Here is an 18,516-nt window from a genome sequence, read left to right on the forward strand (position 1 = left end):
GTTCTCCCGTGTTCATCTAATGGTACCATGAAAACTGCGGAATAGACCGACAAGACGGTTAATGATCCACACATACAAATAAACAGCCAAGTCTACGTCCTCAACACATGGGATACTGCGCGACTAAAGTTCATAAACAGTTTAAGACTCTAAGTTTGTATGAACACATGAACATCCCAAAACATTAAAAGCAAAAAGGGATTAGATACGAGATTACTCACTTGATAAACGATGCGGTGTAAGATAAAGCAAGAACCAACTTTAAACAAGCACAAGTTAACCTATAAATAAGATTATTGTTTTAATGATTGGTTTTAAGTCTTGATTATGAGTTAGCATAATTAATAAGTAAATTATTATATATAATATATATATTACCGAAAAAGCAGGGCAGAACAGGGAGGAAGACGGAGGCAGAGAGGAAGACGGCAGAGAGAGCAAGGGGCAAGAGAACAGGAGAGAGTAAGTGTTTTGTGTGTGTAGTGTTAGGAAAAATAATACTATTATTTATAGAGAAACCCTAGGAGACATAAATCCAGAAAAAAAGGGAAAAGATTCCAAGACAAACAGAACAAGACAAAACAAAAGATAACAAAAGATATCAAAAGATATGGCAGCTGCAGGGGGCAAGATAAAGCTGACAGGGAACAGTAAAAAGCATGGGCGGATCAGATAAAGGTACTGGTCAAGCATGGCAAAAGCAGATCTCAAAAGATAATGTCAGTCACTTTTTCTACCAACCAATGGGGGTTGGTACGCATGCTGCGCCGAAAGTAACTATTCAGACATTAGATAGGTTAGGTCAACAGCTCAGAAGAAAAGGCAACACAAAAGCATACAGGCTGGATAAAACAGGACTAGACTAAAGGGTCAAGCGCGAGAAGGCTGAGTGCGCGAGCGCGAAGGCTGGCACAACAATCCTTAGCGTGCTGCGGGAAGAATCATAATTCCTTAGCGCGCTGCGTGAAGAACAAGAATTCTAAGCGCATCGCGGGAAGAACAAACATTCTTAGCGCATTGCGGGAAGAACATACATTCTTAGCGCGCTGCGAGAAGAGTTCTCTTCACGCATCGCAGGAACAAGATGTCTTCACGCAGGCTTCCATGTAAGGAGTCTGGCGCGTGGAGCTGCAGACATCCTTAGGCGGGAAGAACCAAAGGATAATCAAAGAGTTAGAAGAAAAGAGGGAAATAAGGCGGAAAGAGAGAAGGAAGAGGGAGGGGACGGCGGAAAGAAAGAGAGAGAGAGAGAGAGAGAGAGGCGGGAAGGAAATATATATTTTTATTATTAAAAGTAAAATATAAGTATAAATAAATATTAAATCATAAAAGAAAGAGATCGGATAAGGGAAACGGGTACCTGGGTCGGGTCGGATCGGGGCAGATGTTACACTAATTTCCTTCCAACTCAAGAACACACCTAATTAAAAAAAAATATTCCCTTCCATTCCCTTTCTTATCCTTCCCTCTCCTTTCCTTTTCTTTCCTTAGTTAAAAAACTCAATAACAAGGCGTTTAAGTTATTGTAAATTTTAAATTTTAAAATTGGATATCTTTTTAGTAATAATGCATTTTTAATCATGGTACATTTAGACATTATGGAATATTTGACCAATAAAATTCAAAAGTTTAAAATTTAAAACTGAAAATCCTTTTAAAAATAATAAGTTTCAATCGCATTAATGTGACATTATGAAATGTTTGACCATTGATTTACAAAATATACATTTGAGTTACACTTTAAAGTTTATAATATATTAAAATGGCATAAAACTTTGAGGACTATGGTTATAAAATGGTGACACAAAATAAACATAACTAAATGTAATTATGATAATATAACACACACACACACACACACACACACACATATATATATACACACTTATGAATGATAAAAATAACACTAATGAAAACAATACAAACCTTATTTCATTATACATTGTTGGATAAATTAACCTTACAATATTCCAAGGCATGCCAAAATGCAATTCGAGTTAGATTTAGATTTAGTGACGATATAAATCATTAAATTCATAACAGTATGTAAGGGAAATTTAATATCACAAAACATACTTGTATACATTTAATTAAATGGTGACCAAATTTTGATTTTTTTTGGTTAAAATGTTGACGAAATTTGAATACTTGTATTAAAAAAAATCAACTTCTCCGGGCAATATGCAGTCATTTCGATGGTATAAATCCCTAAAAATTATACACGGAATTATATTATTGTTTGGGCTAATTATACACATAAATATATTTGGGCTAATTTTTTAACGAATTTATATACATGTATTGATTATTGTTTGGGCTAACTACCATTTCATCTTGAACAATCATTTCGATGGACCAATCTTCTCCGGGCTTTGAATTATCCTTTAGACGTCCAAGTTTGAGAATACGCACCTTGAGGATACAGTCACTGTTAAGGACATCCAATTGCTTCAACACAGTGATGTTTGTTGGCTCCATCTTTCTGGTGGTGGGAAAAAAAACATTAATTTATGAAAAATAACACTTTTAACCAAAAAAACGAAAAAAAATGAATGATATAAACAACAAAAATATAAACCTTAGAAATCAAGAAAATCGTTTTAGCTCAATTTGGTGTGATAGTGTAAGAATTTTTGTGTGAAAGTGAAGTATTTATATATAGTTCATAGTAAATAATTGAATTTTGGGATGAATGAATAAAGAAGGAATGTATATACAGAATTAATTAAAAACATAAAATTAGGGAACTTCAATTACATTAAATCATGGACGAAAATTAGGGAATGAGGACTAAGGGATTTTCAAAATTTGAATTACTAAAATGTAATGTTGTTAAATACAAAATAATTCAATTCAAATATTTAATTCTAGACTATATTTAAACATACGGAATTAACTTTTTAATATGGAAAAATAAGTTACTACTTTTTTTATTTACATGAATATAATTAATCATCAATTCAATCAATTAAATAATTATCGTATATCTTGAATGATTATCAATTACCGTATATCTAATATCTAAAATTATAATCAATTATGATATATTTAAATTGTGAATCATATGGTTGAAATTTATAAAAATAGTCAACATAATATAATTAATAAGCATTTGAATAATTAAGTAACTGACATAAGCTGTGTAAAAATAACTAAGTAATTTCTGTTTTTTTATGTAACACAATTTTATTATAATAAACAACAATTTAAATATTGAGTCATTGATATAACATATGGTAAGTAGTAAAAATAATTATAAATTAACATATATTTCAAATTAGAATCAGCCTCATATATTAAAATCTTTGATTGACTAATTTTGAATTAGTCAATCGGTCAAAATCCGTATTTATAGTAACCCTTAAAAATGCTTAATCAAAACCTTAATAAAATGATCAAATGATATATCATAATTTATTAAAATATAGAAATTTCGTAATTAAGAATTCCTTAATCAAATGGAAAATTTATCCCTAATTTACAGAAATTGATATTTCATAAATATCAAATTACACACAATTATAGTATAGTTAAATCCGTAATATCTGTATATTAGGTTGTTTTATATTGAATCAAATGGATGAAATATCAATTAATTATCTCAAGTAAGTTAAACTTGGAAGGAAGTCTGATGATTAAACTGACTTGAGGTAATGTTGATGGTGAGCACCTTCATAGATGGTGGACCGTGAATTTGACAGATAAATGAATTGAAGAAAGTGATAGGTGGAACAGGATAGAACCATCAATGAAAATGGAGGCGTGAAAGAGAAAAATTGATTTGAGTTTTTAGGTTAATTAAGTTATATTAGTTAGATACATAATAATAACAATAACATAAACAATAAAAATCATAATTAATTAATAAATAAATTGGTTAATCATTATTAAATTAAATATTAAATTAAAGTTAAAGAGAATCAGTAAAGAGAATTGATTGTATCTTATTTTAATTTAATTTTGATTTATTTTATTCAAATAAAAATTAGAGAGATGGTAGATATATATGAAAAGTTTATGAAACAATCAATAGGAATAGGGAAAGTTGAGTTAAAGCCTGTTACTTTAATATATATAGATTGAAAACTTGTGATTTCAGATAAATATGATAATATTTAAAAGTTTAGAGATACATGAAATTCCCCCTTTTCTAAATAACAAAGGTTAAATTATATATCTGATTGTAATGGTTTTTTATTTAGATTGCTTTGTTTTTGAACTATTTTAGTGGAGATATCATTTACAATTTAAATAATAAAACTCATATTAAATAAAACTTTAAGTTGTAAATAATGATAGATTATTATTGATCATTTTTATTTATATGTTAAAAGTATAAATAAATATCAAAATAAAATGTTACTATAAACGTTATTGGTTTTGTAAACGACATGATGAAAAAATTAAAATGTAAGAGCGTTTTTGTAAATTTGTGTGTAACTTTTAAATATTTTATCCATTGTAAGCGCTAATAAGATTAATATGTGATGACATAAATTTATAAGCAACTTAAAATATGTTTGTTGGTTCGTGAGCAATGTTTTCAAACCCGGCCCGGACGTCGACCCGGACGTCTTACCGGGTCAAAGGTTGGACCAACCTGGGAGGGAGGACCGGTGTTTGACCGGGATCACGTCATAATAATATATATTTATATATCTTATAAAAGTAGTTAGCCATGTACAATTTCTAATGCACCAATATGTAAAAGTCTAAGGTTATTTTGCTAAAACTATTATATTGAGGATGAATAATCTAATATAAGTTATATAAGTTTTGAGATGGTTAATATCGTGCCATTTGGCGGGCGTGGGGTCGGGTTTTATCCGGTGAATCCCTCAATAGGTGGACCGCTAGGGGCTTTGTCCGTCTGGACTAATGGCCGGCTCGGGCTACCTTTAGCCAATGGAGGCCGCGTACAAAATACCCGGTGTTACTTAGTTGGTCGTTCAAAAAAAAAAACAATTGAGGAGTACTTATAACAATGACGACTTGGTTAGAAAGAAAAATCATTGTCATAGATTGGGTCGAGTTTTGTAATCATGACAAATCAAAGGACACAAAAAGAAAATGAGTGAGATGATACAATACATGTCAGTGGGCTATGCACCAGCAACTAACAACTAACAAGTGTAACCTTAGGGTATCTTTTAACCACTAAAAATTTATAAATCATTAAGAGACTACGAGACAGTTTCTAAATTAATTTATAAGAAACTCCATAATGGATAATTTGAAGTAACGCGTTGCTCAACTGATCACGTCCAGCTTGCATGGGAAGGTGTCGGACACCACAAGTTCATGTGAAAGAAAGTCTGCGGCTAGCAGGCTGGCTATAAGTGAGCCAAAAGAAATTCTATGAGAGGGGGTGAAGAGGGAAGGAAGTATTTACGTCGTGGGTGGGTGGGGGGGGGGGGTAGGTAGGAGTCTATTTTTATTTTTCCTAGATAATTCAACGTTAAAAAGTCTAATGCACACCCATCTTAAAAATCAATTGTGTTCAAATAAATGGTAGATATAGTATATGTAATTTGTTAAGCTTACGAACGAAGTATATATGATCTCTTAAACTAAGTACGGAAAATAAAACTTATATATGTCATAATAACCACTCATGTAGTTTACTATAAATTATAAGACGCGATTATGAAGTAACCTCATAATAACATTTTCCCCTTAATGAAATTCAACATTTTAGGACCTCCATCCATTCAATGATGGTGTCATCCATAACTCTCTAAGGTTAGGTGTCATAATAGGTAGACATGTGAATGTCAGATTAAAAATTATTTAAAGACTCCTTTTAATCAAGTTAAAATGTGTCATGTCATGTAACTTGCTTATTAAACATGCTTGTATTAGTGTTTAAGAAAATGACATGTTTAGTTAAACGTGCCATGTCATATTCCACTCGTTTAACATGAAACAAAATTTTTTTGTAGCTATAAATATAATAGATCTTAGGTTCCAACCCAATCCCCATAAATTTATAATGGCATTTGTTGTCAAAGGCTTTTGTGCTCTTATCTTTAGCGACATCGACAGTTGAATTTTTCACATCTACATGTGAGTTAGAAAATCTGTAGTGTTTTATCGCTTTTGTTGGCCATCTATTCAGAGACGGATATACAGTGGTGGTACGGGGGTCGGCCAACCCCTGTGAGATTATGAAATTTAGTTCTATACGGGTGTTAAAATCCCGACCGACCCTGTGAAATTTTGACACCGACCCCTATGAAACTAGAGAGAACGTAAGATGAAAAGAAAAGTTTGAACTTGAACAAGCCGGAAATTTTCCGGTGTCTGTTGATGACACCGGAGCACATGTGAGACTGTGGGTGATGAAGAAGTAATATTTAAAAGGGAAAATTAAAAGTTGGCTATGTAAAAAGTAGGTCAAAGTATGTATGTGTAATGTGTAGAGTACTGACTAGAAAAAGATAAGTATCACTATTATTATTTTATTTATTTTTATTTATCAATTTTGATTCATAAACAAGTTTTCTGTTTTTCATTTTTGCATTTATATTAATTATTCTTTTTTACTCGGTACATGATATTCAATTTTTTAATAATTTCTTTTAATGTTTTAACATATATATTTTGTCTATAGCTATATGAATATACGTGATCCGCTCTAAAACGAATAATTTAAACATGCATATAATTTTAAATTTACGACTTCCATGGAAAAATATTATGGGCCATGAAATTTAAGAATGTGAAGAGGAAAAAGTAAAGATTTAGATTTTTCAGTAGCTTTACTAAAGAACAATGGAAGAAGACGAACTTATTTTTAGGTTAAGTTATTGAATATATAGTCCTGGCAAAAACTAATATTTAATTGTGAAACATTACGTTTCACGTACTTTATTTTGGTTATATTATATTTTGTTTAACTATTTTATTATTATATGACCTGACCCGATTTGACCCCGCAATAACAACTGGACCGAAAAAATTATATTTCGATTTAACCCGACCCGAATGACTGAACCAAAAATTTACATAGCGTTAGTCAACTGGGTACTGACCCAAAAGATTACGAGAAAAAATTTATGGATTCGTCACTGCATCTAATGATCAAGGTTGGTATCTCTTGCATGTAGATGAACCGAAGAATCAACTCCAGAACATATGTCATTAAGTCCTCTTGACTACGGATACGTGCATCCTCAATTTGAAATGTGGGGATACTAAAGTTAAAGAATACAACGAAGCCATTCGGATATCAAGGGACCGACAATTGAACCACTTGCGAATCTCTTATGATGTAAAGTTGGACAAAGGTCACGGAAATGGAGTCATGTTCTATGATGATGCCTTGTAGTGCACTTAAATTGAAAGTAAGATGACCAAATATTTATGTTTATTACATCATCACTACTATGATAAAAATACATGTGAAAAATATGTTAAAAGTATAGCGATAAACAAACGTTGGAGGAAGTTTATTAAATGTTTTTGTTTCGCACCTAGACATATGCACCCAAGTAATGGTAAGATCATGCAAAATATTATATGATTGATGTCTTAATGATTGATGTCTTAAGTCCATTTGTTTCTTTTTAAGATCTTTAGTTGTAAATGTTTGGATAAACATGCACAAATTTGACTAATAATACTTCATACTTCTAATTTTTTTTTTGTCTATATATAACATGGTATTCAATCTTTAGTCAACTAATTTCAAAACGTCAAAAGTCAACTGTTGTTCACACACACACACACACACACTAACACTGTTATAGCACCAATAGAATTAAAACTGAAACTTTCACCCAAGTAACAATCACACAAAGCTCCAAAGAGGCTCAAATCGGCTTGTAAGAACCGAAAACAAAAAAACACACACACACATATATATATAGGGGTGAGTTATAATAAAAAGAAATAGTTTCATAAGAAGAGTAAGAATAAATCTAAGCCCTTGATCTATGATCTAGTGGTTGAGATTGGTAGTTTGTTTCCTAATTCTAGATTTTATGTCATTCATACTCTTCCTACAAAACTATGTCTTTTTATTTTAACCCTTATATATATATAAGGATGACGATGTTTTATTAAGAGACTACATTTGAATCGGTTAGGAGTAGAGTGTGTTTGGTTCATCGAGCTTTCTAATGGGTAAGTTTTAAAAACATGTTAACCGATTTAATTACTTCCTCTTAATCGGTCAAACCTCCTAGTGACTCGGCACAAGGTTGACAAACAACCCTTAAGTCAAACCAGTATATACGCCAAGGCACTCTCACACGGCCTACGTTTTTAAGATATCCACAAATAAAACATGAATTTGATTATGCTTACTCGAACACGCCACTAATAACTCTATGAAAATATAAATATCCCTATTACCGTTTTGAATTAACTAACTAATATTAACATGAGTTTTATATATTTTAAAGTTTTATTAAAAACTATGATAGTAGAGTTTTTATTTCACACGAATGGTATTGGTGGCCATTCGAAAGGATGGCCCTAGTAAGAAGACAACTCAAGCCTCAAGCCATCCAATTTGGCTCTCAACCACTCTCCTTTTAGTAATGGAATTCTATCTTTTTCAATTATTAAGGCACACATGTTTGTATCAATATAAAATTATAAACTATAGGAAATGTTTTGAATGTAATATTATTGTAACTTTATAAAAGTCAAAATCGAATAATTATGATAAAAGTAATTATTTAGAGTTTGTATAAATCAAGCAATATTACACTCGTCTTGAAAAGTTATTACCATAATGATTTATGTGTTAATTATTTAAATTCTGATTATTTCAATCTTATAAAATCAGAATTGGAATGATCAAATACTACAAAGTCATTCTTGATAGTGAACAATCAATCAAATCCAATAAAATGCAACTTTTGATTTGACAAAAGAAGTTACATAATTATTCATATATTTAAAAATTCATAAATATGTGAGTTCATGTATCATGTAATGATTCATAAATAAAATTTAAAGTCCAAAATGTTTTTTTTTTCTATATTAAATTTGAAACAAACAAAATTATGAATTGTTCTCTTTATTTGGAAAAGGAATCACTCTCCTTTAAAAATAACCCAATTCCAAGTAATGATAATCATAATGATCTGTAGAAGATACACGACACATCTTTTTATTTTCTTATGTTTAAAAAATAAAAAGTTGTTGATTTCGTTCATGTGATTGTGCCTAAATTGAAAAACACTTTATTTAAAGGTTATATTAGACTTTAAAAATTTGTAATTTAAACTCTACTAATATTTTAGCTAAAAAATTTCCAAAAGTTTTAATAGATATGTGTATATAGACGCGTAACGAAATTTTAAAACCACAACTATAAAGAAGTTTATGTTATTATTATTATTATAATTATCCATTGATTAAAATATCGTTAATCTATTGTTTCATTTGATTTTTTTATTCGAAGCTAATCTCCATATAGTGTAACCGGCTAAATGCTTAACGTCACATAGAGAGAGTAAATAGTTAACTTACTGATATTTTCAAGTTTATAAAGAATAATACATGCTATGATAATACCATGCAAATATAATCCATCTATTTAGTTAAGATCTGAGCTAATAATACGTTATAGTATATTTTTTTTTAAAGGAAAGTATTAATGTTTTAAGAAAAATCTTAAGATTAAAATTATAACCCTTGCTGCTTCTTGACTTATATTATAAAAGAGAATACTTAAACATCAATCAGAGTAGCGCAGCGCAATCTTGGTGGGCCCATAACACACAGGTCCCAGGATCGAAACCTGGCTCTGATAAAAGAGTGGCTTCCGTATTAACTATTTTTTTGTTTTAAAGTTGCATAAATGATCCCTAAATAAAGAAAAAAAGCTGTTTCATAACATGTATTATATTTTCGTAAAATGTCTTAATAAAATATGTTGTTTGTCTGAAACAAGTATTATATTTTCTGTACGTGAACACATTTTATACTTTTGTTAGATGATGAACTAAGTACAGTCAGAGTTGTACATGTGGAAGAGAAACGAAGTGTTGCGGGTTCTTGGCCACATAATGTCGCATGATCTTGAGATTCAAAAGAGATGGGTGAAGTTCGCGGGACACTTTTCAGACAACAATGATGTGGTACGTCCATAAGCCCCTCGAGTTGCAATTGCTCTAACATGTATTCTTGCAAATTGAAGAATGTGCATGTTATGGTGAAGAAACACTAATCGACCCGGCAGATTACGGATAATCTGGGTGTTAAATAGATGTTTCCCACGAGGGTTAGGTCCGGCAAGATGGTTATTCTTCTGATGACCTGCAAAACAGACCGTGAGCTCGTCACTGAGAAGGGGGGGTACCTCCTTGTGACCACCCTCCGGCGTGAGAATCAGACTAGATTGCTCTTGAATATAAGTGTATATTAAGAGAAATAGCTAGAGAGAAGATGATGATACCGTTCCAAGGTGTTGGAGTATTTATAGCCGAAGGTAGGTGTCCAAGCAGGTACAGCCGGCTGTATAGTATTCCTGTTCTACCAACTGTGGGCTACGCGCGTGCCCTGCTGGTGGTTGGTGGGTAGGCAGCGGCTGATAGTGACATGGCCGGCTGTGTACTATTCCTTTTCCACCAACTGCAGGCTATGCACGTGCCACGACAAGGGTTGGTGAGTAGGCCAACTGGATCCTTCTTGACACTTTACCCCCTTACCTTGGCAACCAAGTAACTATAAGACAGGTGCGGGTACAGTGTCAAGGCAAAACCCTTCACATAGTTAGCACCTGCAGGGAATTGAAGCCAAGAAAATCTTGGCAACCAAGTAACTATAAGACAGGTGCGGGTACAATGTCAATGCAAAACCCTTCACATACTTAGCACCTGCAGGGAATTGAAGCCAACAATACCTTGCAAGTAAAGTAACTATAAGACGAGTGCGGGTACAGTGTCAAGGCAAAACCCTTCACATACTTAGCACTCGCAGGGAATTGAAACCAAGAAGGATCTTCTGGGCCATGCTTGCGGAAACGGAAATAACATCCCCACATAGTGGGAACGTTGAGAACTAGATTGTTTGAAGCTCCAAGATGGAATTGGTTGTTTAACATAATTGATCACTATGTTTAAAACTACCAAAACCTCATGGAGAATCTACACAAGTGGAACTCAACGCTCCTGACTTGCGAGGAGGTTACAGACCTACCCGCATCATACCCAAAGATCAAGCAGAAAAGTCGGGAATTTCTGCACGTGACATTAGGACTTCCGCGGGAAGAATCCCCATGGAAAACCTTAAAACTAAACCCTTTTCAAAACCCCTTGCTTAAGTCCAAAAGTTCACCTCACTTATTAACAATTCATGAGAAGAACATTGGACTGGGGGGACTTGAAGAGGTAGGTCCCAGCAGAGCCCAGTTGGACCCGCAAGACTCACCTTGAACAGGGACGTCTGCGCGGTTGGACCCGCAAGACTCACCTTAAACAATCTAGTTCTCAACGTTCCCACTATGTGGGGATGTTATTTCCGTTTCCGCAAGCATGGCCCAGAAGATCCTTCTTAGTTTCAATTCCCTGCGAGTGCTAAGTATGTGAAGGGTTTTGCCTTGACACTGTACCCGCACTCGTCTTATAGTTACTTTACTTCCAAGGTATTGTTGGCTTCAATTCCCTGCAGGTGCTAAGTATGTGAAGGGTTTTGCCTTGACACTGTACCCGCACCTGTCTTATAGTTACTTGGTTGCCAAGGTATTCTTGGCTTCAATTCCCTACAGGTGCTAACTATGTGAAGGGTTTTGCCTTGACACTGTACCCGCACCTGTCTTATAGTTACTTGGTTGCCAAGGTAAGGGGGTAAAGTCCCGCTTACTTTTGAATCTTTTTGAATCTTTTTGAAATTCGAAGAGTTGGTGAAAAGATAAGAACAGTCCAACTGTTGAAGGGACGTCAGCGTGGTCTGACGGTTTCTTCTGACAGTTTCAGGACGTGCATGAAGTTATGGCGACGTGACAGTATATGGTCATTCCAGACGCTTTTTCAGGCGCGTGGGCGCGAATTTTCGGGCGCGTGGCCGCGAAGTTTACGGCGCGCGTCCTGTCGACAGTTGTTGCCAGCTTGCATATTCGACGTGTCATAGTTTCATTTGCACCTGCGCTTTTCCGTCTCCCCCGCATTAAATTCATCGCATTTATTGCGATGGGTATATAAAGGGGAAAGAGGATGCATCTCAACTCACAGTTTCACTTTTTCTTCTAAGCGATTTCCGGCGAATACTCTAACTTTTGTCGAGCATTCTCCTGAAATCGTTCTTCTTTCCATCTTCCAAAACATGTCTTCCATTCGTGATCCTGAGGCTATTGCCGAGGAGTCCGACGTGTACATCGAGAACCCGACGTCTGACAAGGACGATAAGAGTACTGCTGGGGAGTGCCAGTGTGCTCTTTCCGTCGACGTTTATCAGTACATCGTCAAGAAGTTCATGCTCGAGCCCTTCGAGCCTGAGTTTCCTGAGCCTCACCAGACGGTGTACGATGCCCCCAAGGGCAAGATAGGGGTGTATGCTGCATTCTTCATCTATGAGAATCTCAGGTTCCCATTGACGAAGTTTGTGTACCGTGTTTTGGAGAGACACGGTATACACCTAACGGAGGTGCACCCGATGGCGATCGCAAAGGTTCGCCATTTTGAATGGGTGTGCCATATTCTGGGCGTTGAGCCCCGCGTCGACCGCCTGATGACCTTCTACTCCTGGAGGTGCATCCAGGGCTGGTATACCTTGGTCAATCGGATCAAGGGTTTGAAGATCTGCGCTACCGAGCGCAGTCTTCGTTCTTGGAAGCGGGAGTTTTCTATGTCTCCGCTCGCGTCGTCCCCATTGCGATGACGTTCAAGAACGGGAGGGCGCTCCCTAGCCTTCACGCCTCCAATTACCAAGAGGCGGAATGGTTCGCCAAGATCTCCCAGATCCAGACTCCGGTTTACCGCTTTGCGGAGTCTGGGATGGTGATGCTTGGGATGAGCCGGGTATGGAAGGATGCTGGGGCAGAGGCGCCACAGATTCCTATCGTCCTCGAATAAGGTTTGAACTCTATCCCTTACGGTATGCTTCATATCTTTTTGCTGATTTAGGGTTTTTCTTCTAACTGCTTTTCTGTTTATTTTCAGAGGGGAACAATTTGCAGTCGCTTCTGCAACCGCGTGAGAGCGGTGGTCCCGCTCGGCTGGGTACTCGTGCTCTCGACGAGAACGAGTTGCCCATCTTGGAGCAAACGGCGGATAGGTTCGTGGAGGTCTACCCGCCGGGCCACGAGATTTTGAGCGCCAGGCGGCCAGGTAAGGGACTCTTTAACCCCCGTCCTCTCCATGCTCAAACCTCTGCTGGAATTCCTCAAATTTTGTCATCTTCTGATGAGGAATCCACAGATGGTCCTTTCATCGTGAGGAAGAAGAAAGCTGCCGGCGTGAAGGGCAAGGCGAAGGTTGTCTCCACCGCCGATCAGGGGAACCGGTCTGACTCGGAGACCGAAAGCGAGGAGGCGGCGGGGAACCCTGGTGGTGGTGAGACCACTGTTCCGGAGGTTGAGACAGCTGTCACCTCCGATCCGCCCAGTACGACGACGGTGACCGGTGTGAAGAGGCCGGCTCCATCGGGTTCGTCCCCGCCTGTCAGAACCTTCAAGCTCAAGAAAACTCGTGTGTAAATTAATCTTACCCGCAATTCTTTCCGCCATTATTTTTAATATCTCGTCTTCATGCAGGCGTGGATGCTACCGCATTCCAGAGTGGAGCGGGGAGGAGCGTCTCTCGACCCATGACGGTAGGTTTGGTCAACCTACCCGAGGCGATGACCCAGGCGGCCGCTCCTGTTTCAAGTGTTGGTTCAGTTGCTCACCCGGTTGAGGCAACTGTTCCAATTGTGACGTCATCTCCGCCGGCTGTCAGTGCCATATTCACTGCATCCTTCACTGAGCCGGCGGTGATTTTTTCTGCGGGCTCCGCAGCGGCGGCCACGGTTGTGAGTTCACCTCCCGTGAGTTCACCTCCGATGGTCTCTACCGCGGCAGCTTCAACCGTGCCTCCGGCACCGGTGACTACCTCGTCTCCGGCCGGTTCAGCAGGTATGTTTGGGGCTTCTAGCCAATCTCTGCCTCCTTCCCATCTGCCTGACCTCTTGGATGGATATCCCTTAGGTTCGGGTGATGGGTTCGGCGGCTACCGGCCTGTTGTCGACCCTACAGGTGCATAGGGTTATTTTGGCCTCTTTTTTTATCATCTTTTCCTAACTGTTTTTTGTTTTTACAGTGTCGGATTCCAATGAGGTGTATGTTCCACGGTGGAACATCCGCCGGGGAACAACCCTTTGGATGGCTGTGGACTGCGTCGAGTGGGCGCGTCACGCGGCCCCAAGTGGCTCGTTGGGGGAAGCCATGTCTAGCTACCAGGAGGGTAGGCTGACAAATGAGCTTCGGATTCTCCTTGCCCGGATGCAGCCGCGAGTCGAGTTGCTTTGTCGTGAAAACGACAAGTTAAAGGCGACGCGTATCCAAGAAGTGGCTCAGTCGCGGGCCATCCGGGAGGAGAACAGGAGACTTTCCGCCATTGCTGCGGAGAAGGAAAAGGCCTTCAAGGCCCTCGAGGTTGAAGTTCAGGCCCGTCTCGAGGCCCGTTCCAAGGCTGCCCAAGCTGTTAACGAACAGCTTCGGTTGGCTAAGGAAACTGCGCGGAACGCGACCGAGAGGGCCACCAAGGCTGAAGCTGTTGCTGAGCCTCTGCGCGCCGAAAATGAGGAGCTTAAAGCCAAACTAGAGAGGCTCCAGCAGGCTCATGATGCCTTGGCCATGGAAGACGCCAAGAAGCTTCAAGAGATCTTGGACCAGAGGGGTATGCTTGACCATACTGAGTGTAAGCTAAAGGGCGTTGAAGAGGCTGCTGCTAAGGAAGTGTTGCTTGCCAACCTTAACAAAAGTGAAGCCGAACGCGCCCATAACCAAGCTCAAGCTGCCCTCCAGGAGGCTTTGATTACCAAGGAATGACTTTTACGAGAAGCGTTGTCGCAGGTAAGCTTAGCTTCATAACGTCTTTACGCTTTTCTTTATACTTAGAAAAGTTTGACATGTTTTTTCTTTTTGTAGGTTGTGCATCGGATCTTCACGAACACATCTTATGACGATGCCATGAGCGCAGCCCTCAACGCTTCCCATGAGGATGGGGAAAAGGCTGGTTTCTTGCTTGGTCTGGGGTTTGTTGAGAAGGGCATCCCGCCTTCCAACTTCCCTCTTTATGACGTGGACACTGAAGCTGCCTATGACCAAGCAGTGAACCAGTATGCTGCCTTCCCGCATCCGGTGGTGGAGAAGGTGAACGAAATTGTTGCTGCTGATGATGGGCTATCTCAAGACTTTCCTTGAACCGCCACAGCCAACTGATGGTGCGGGTACAAGTGGGTTTGGAGGGAGTGGTCCTGAAGTTTGAACCTTGAGATCCCTTCCCACCGTTAGGATAGATTTATATTTCTGTAGGCGGGTAGATACCCGGCCATTCTTGTAATGTTTGAATTTTTTATGAAATATAAATGTTTGTGTGGGTAGGACCACCACTTTCACTGGATGACTTGCTTTATAAACGTTATATGACTTGCTCATGCATATTATAGCTTAATTTGGCTCTTGCTTTGCCGCATAAACAATATATGATTCGCTCGTGCATACTTTAGTTTAACTTAGCAATTTTCCAAGTGTTTTGAATAAGTTAACCGTTCGACGCGCGGTTGTCAATAGGTTAGTGTTCAGTTTCCTCTATCATGATTGTGCGGGTAGGACCGTCACTTTCATTTAGTGGGATGACCAATCTTCACCTATAACTGACCTGCGTGAAGGTTTGCCATTTTTTGTGTTTATGCGGGTTTTGCCGCCGTCCACACGCAACGACTTCCCCACTTATTTATGCGGTGAATACCGGCATATCAGTGTTTTGAATAAGTTAAACCTTTCGACGCGCGGTTGTCAATAGGTTAATGTTCAGTTTCCTCTATCATGATTGTGCGGGTAGGACCGTCACTTTCATTTAGTGGGATGACCAAATTTTACCTATAACTGACCTGCGTGAAGGTTGTCCTTATTTCTTAGAAATTTTTGCCGTTTTTTGTGTTTATGCGGGTTTTGCCGCCGTCCACACGCAACGACTTCCTTTCACACTTATTTATGCGGTGAATACCGGCATATCAGTGTGGAAAGTTCATAAGTATAAATGTAAGACCATCAGCGTCAATGTGATAAGGAGAATCATTTCCATTAGAAGTGGCTCTGGGCCTTTTCTTTACAAGTTTGGAATTGATCTACATGCAACATGTGTAATTGAACTCCCTTCCATGTTCTTGGGATGGGGGTGTCATCGAGCCTTTCGAGCCGATATTCACCTGGTTTGGAATCTTGTTGTTTTCGCAGTATGTAGTCTCCAACATTGAAGCTGCAGTTTCATTCGTGTTTTCCCCAACTGGGGTTCTACACGCATTAGCCTGCTCAGCGTTCATTGCGCCACGAGGTGCGTGAGTTTCCCATCTCTGACAAATGCTTCGACGATGTCCTTCAAGTCTAAGCATTCCTCGATGGTGTGGCCTTTTGTCCTGTGGAAGTCACAGAATTTGCTTTGATCAGCGTTTGGACGCTGTCGGATAATTGGAGCCTCTGGCCATGGGAGCCTCTCGGTGGCGAATATCTCGGTGACGCTTTTGGTGAGTGGCGTCCATCTGGAGTTCCGGTTCGACGACTGCATGTTATCCTTTCCGCCTAACCGAGGGCGAGAGCTGGATGAGGTGTCAAAGTTTACCCTTGACTGCCAAATGCCTAGCTTCCTCTTTTTGTTTAGTCGGGCGGTGAGGACGTTGTTTTCTCTTGTTTTCTGGGTGTAGAGGTTTGTGCTTTGGGGAAGATCTCTACCCAGTTGCTTTTCCGTTTCCGCGAAGCGTTTAGCTGCTGTCATGATGGCATCCCACGTGGATGGCATGCCGTCTTTACCCGTTAAGGTGCGGATGAGCTCTGGGTCCTTCGCGCCCTGGATGAAAGCAGCGCGAACAAGATCTTCGCTAATAGTGCCCAGACTTAGCTTCTTTGAATTGAAGCGCGTGATGAAGTCTAGTAAAGACTCATCTTCCTCTCGGATGCAGTTGAGGATCGTCCATTGCTCTTCGGTATACTTTCTTTGTTGACTGAAGTGTTGGCTGAACTTCTGCTGGAAGTCCGCCCAATCGTAGATGTGGTGGACCGGTAGACGGTCAAACCACGCTCTGGCTGCTCCAACCAGCGTCATCTGGAACATATAACACCACGTGGGTTCCGTCCAGTTGCTGACGGTTGCCCCCGCTATGAATCTGTTCAAATGATCGTCTGGGTCGGATATACCATCATAAGTGCCGATGTTGGACATCTGTTTGGCACTTCTCGGGGCGATTGCTTCCGCAATGTCCCTTGCAAACTTGGACGTTCCCGCATTTGCAGCAGTTGGTCTAAAGGTTTTGGAGAAGTCACGTGGGTTTCCCCCCGCGTTCCTTGGTTTGAAGGTTTCTTCGAAATTCCTTCTCGGTTGGAAGTCCGTTGCCTTACGCTTCCCTTTCGCCCTATGGCGAGGGTTTGCATCGGTGTCGGATTCCTCCCGATCATCGTCCGAGTACTCGCACTCACTGCTCATGTTGAGCTGTTGTCGAGTGCTTCCAAATTCGTCAGCCTGTTGGATGGAACGTAAGCGTTCGTCCAACTCAGCTTGGAATTCCTTCTGACGTGCTTCCGCCCACGCTTTAACTTGTTCAAGTGTTTGGTGGGGGAGCCTCGTCTGTTGTCTTTCCACCTGGGTACCAATGAATCTCAGGGGATGATTGTTTACTGCACTTGCCCCGGCTTGGGTAACCGGGGTAGTGTTCGTAAAATTTACTGCACTTGCCCCGGCTTGAGTAACCGGGGTAGTGTTCGTAAAATTTGTGTACTCGCCGGTGTTCCTCCCAGTAGCTGGGGTTGTGATTACAGGGGTTTCTTGGTCACTCGCTGGCCTCGGGACCGGAGTAACGTTAACCATCTTTCCAGAAGTTTTGAAAAAACTGAAAGAATAAGTTCTAGCTTTTGTGCACGGATGGCGCCAATGAAGAAACACTAATCGACCCCGGCAGATTACGGATAATCTGGGGGTTAAATAGATGTTTCCCACGAGGGTTAGGTCCGGCAAGATGGTTATTCTTCTGATGACCTGCAAAACAGACCGTGAGCTCGTCACTGAGAAGGGGGGGTACCTCCTTGTGACCACCCTCCGGCGTGAGAATCAGACTAGATTGCTCTTGAATATAAGTGTATATTAAGAGAAATAGCTAGAGAGAAGATGATGATACCGTTCCAAGGTGTTGGAGTATTTATAGCCGAAGGTAGGTGTCCAAGCAGGTACAGCCGGCTGTATAGTATTCCTGTTCTACCAACTGTGGGCTACGCGCGTGCCCTGCTGGTGGTTGGTGGGTAGGCAGCGGCTGATAGTGACATGGCCGGCTGTGTACTATTCCTTTTCCACCAACTGCAGGCTATGCACGTGC

Source organism: Bidens hawaiensis, unplaced genomic scaffold (assembly GCF_021521415.1).
Source record: "Bidens hawaiensis isolate Kalapana, Puna unplaced genomic scaffold, B.hawaiensis_p1.1 tig00004618_1, whole genome shotgun sequence".
Lineage (NCBI taxonomy): Eukaryota > Viridiplantae > Streptophyta > Magnoliopsida > Asterales > Asteraceae > Bidens > Bidens hawaiensis.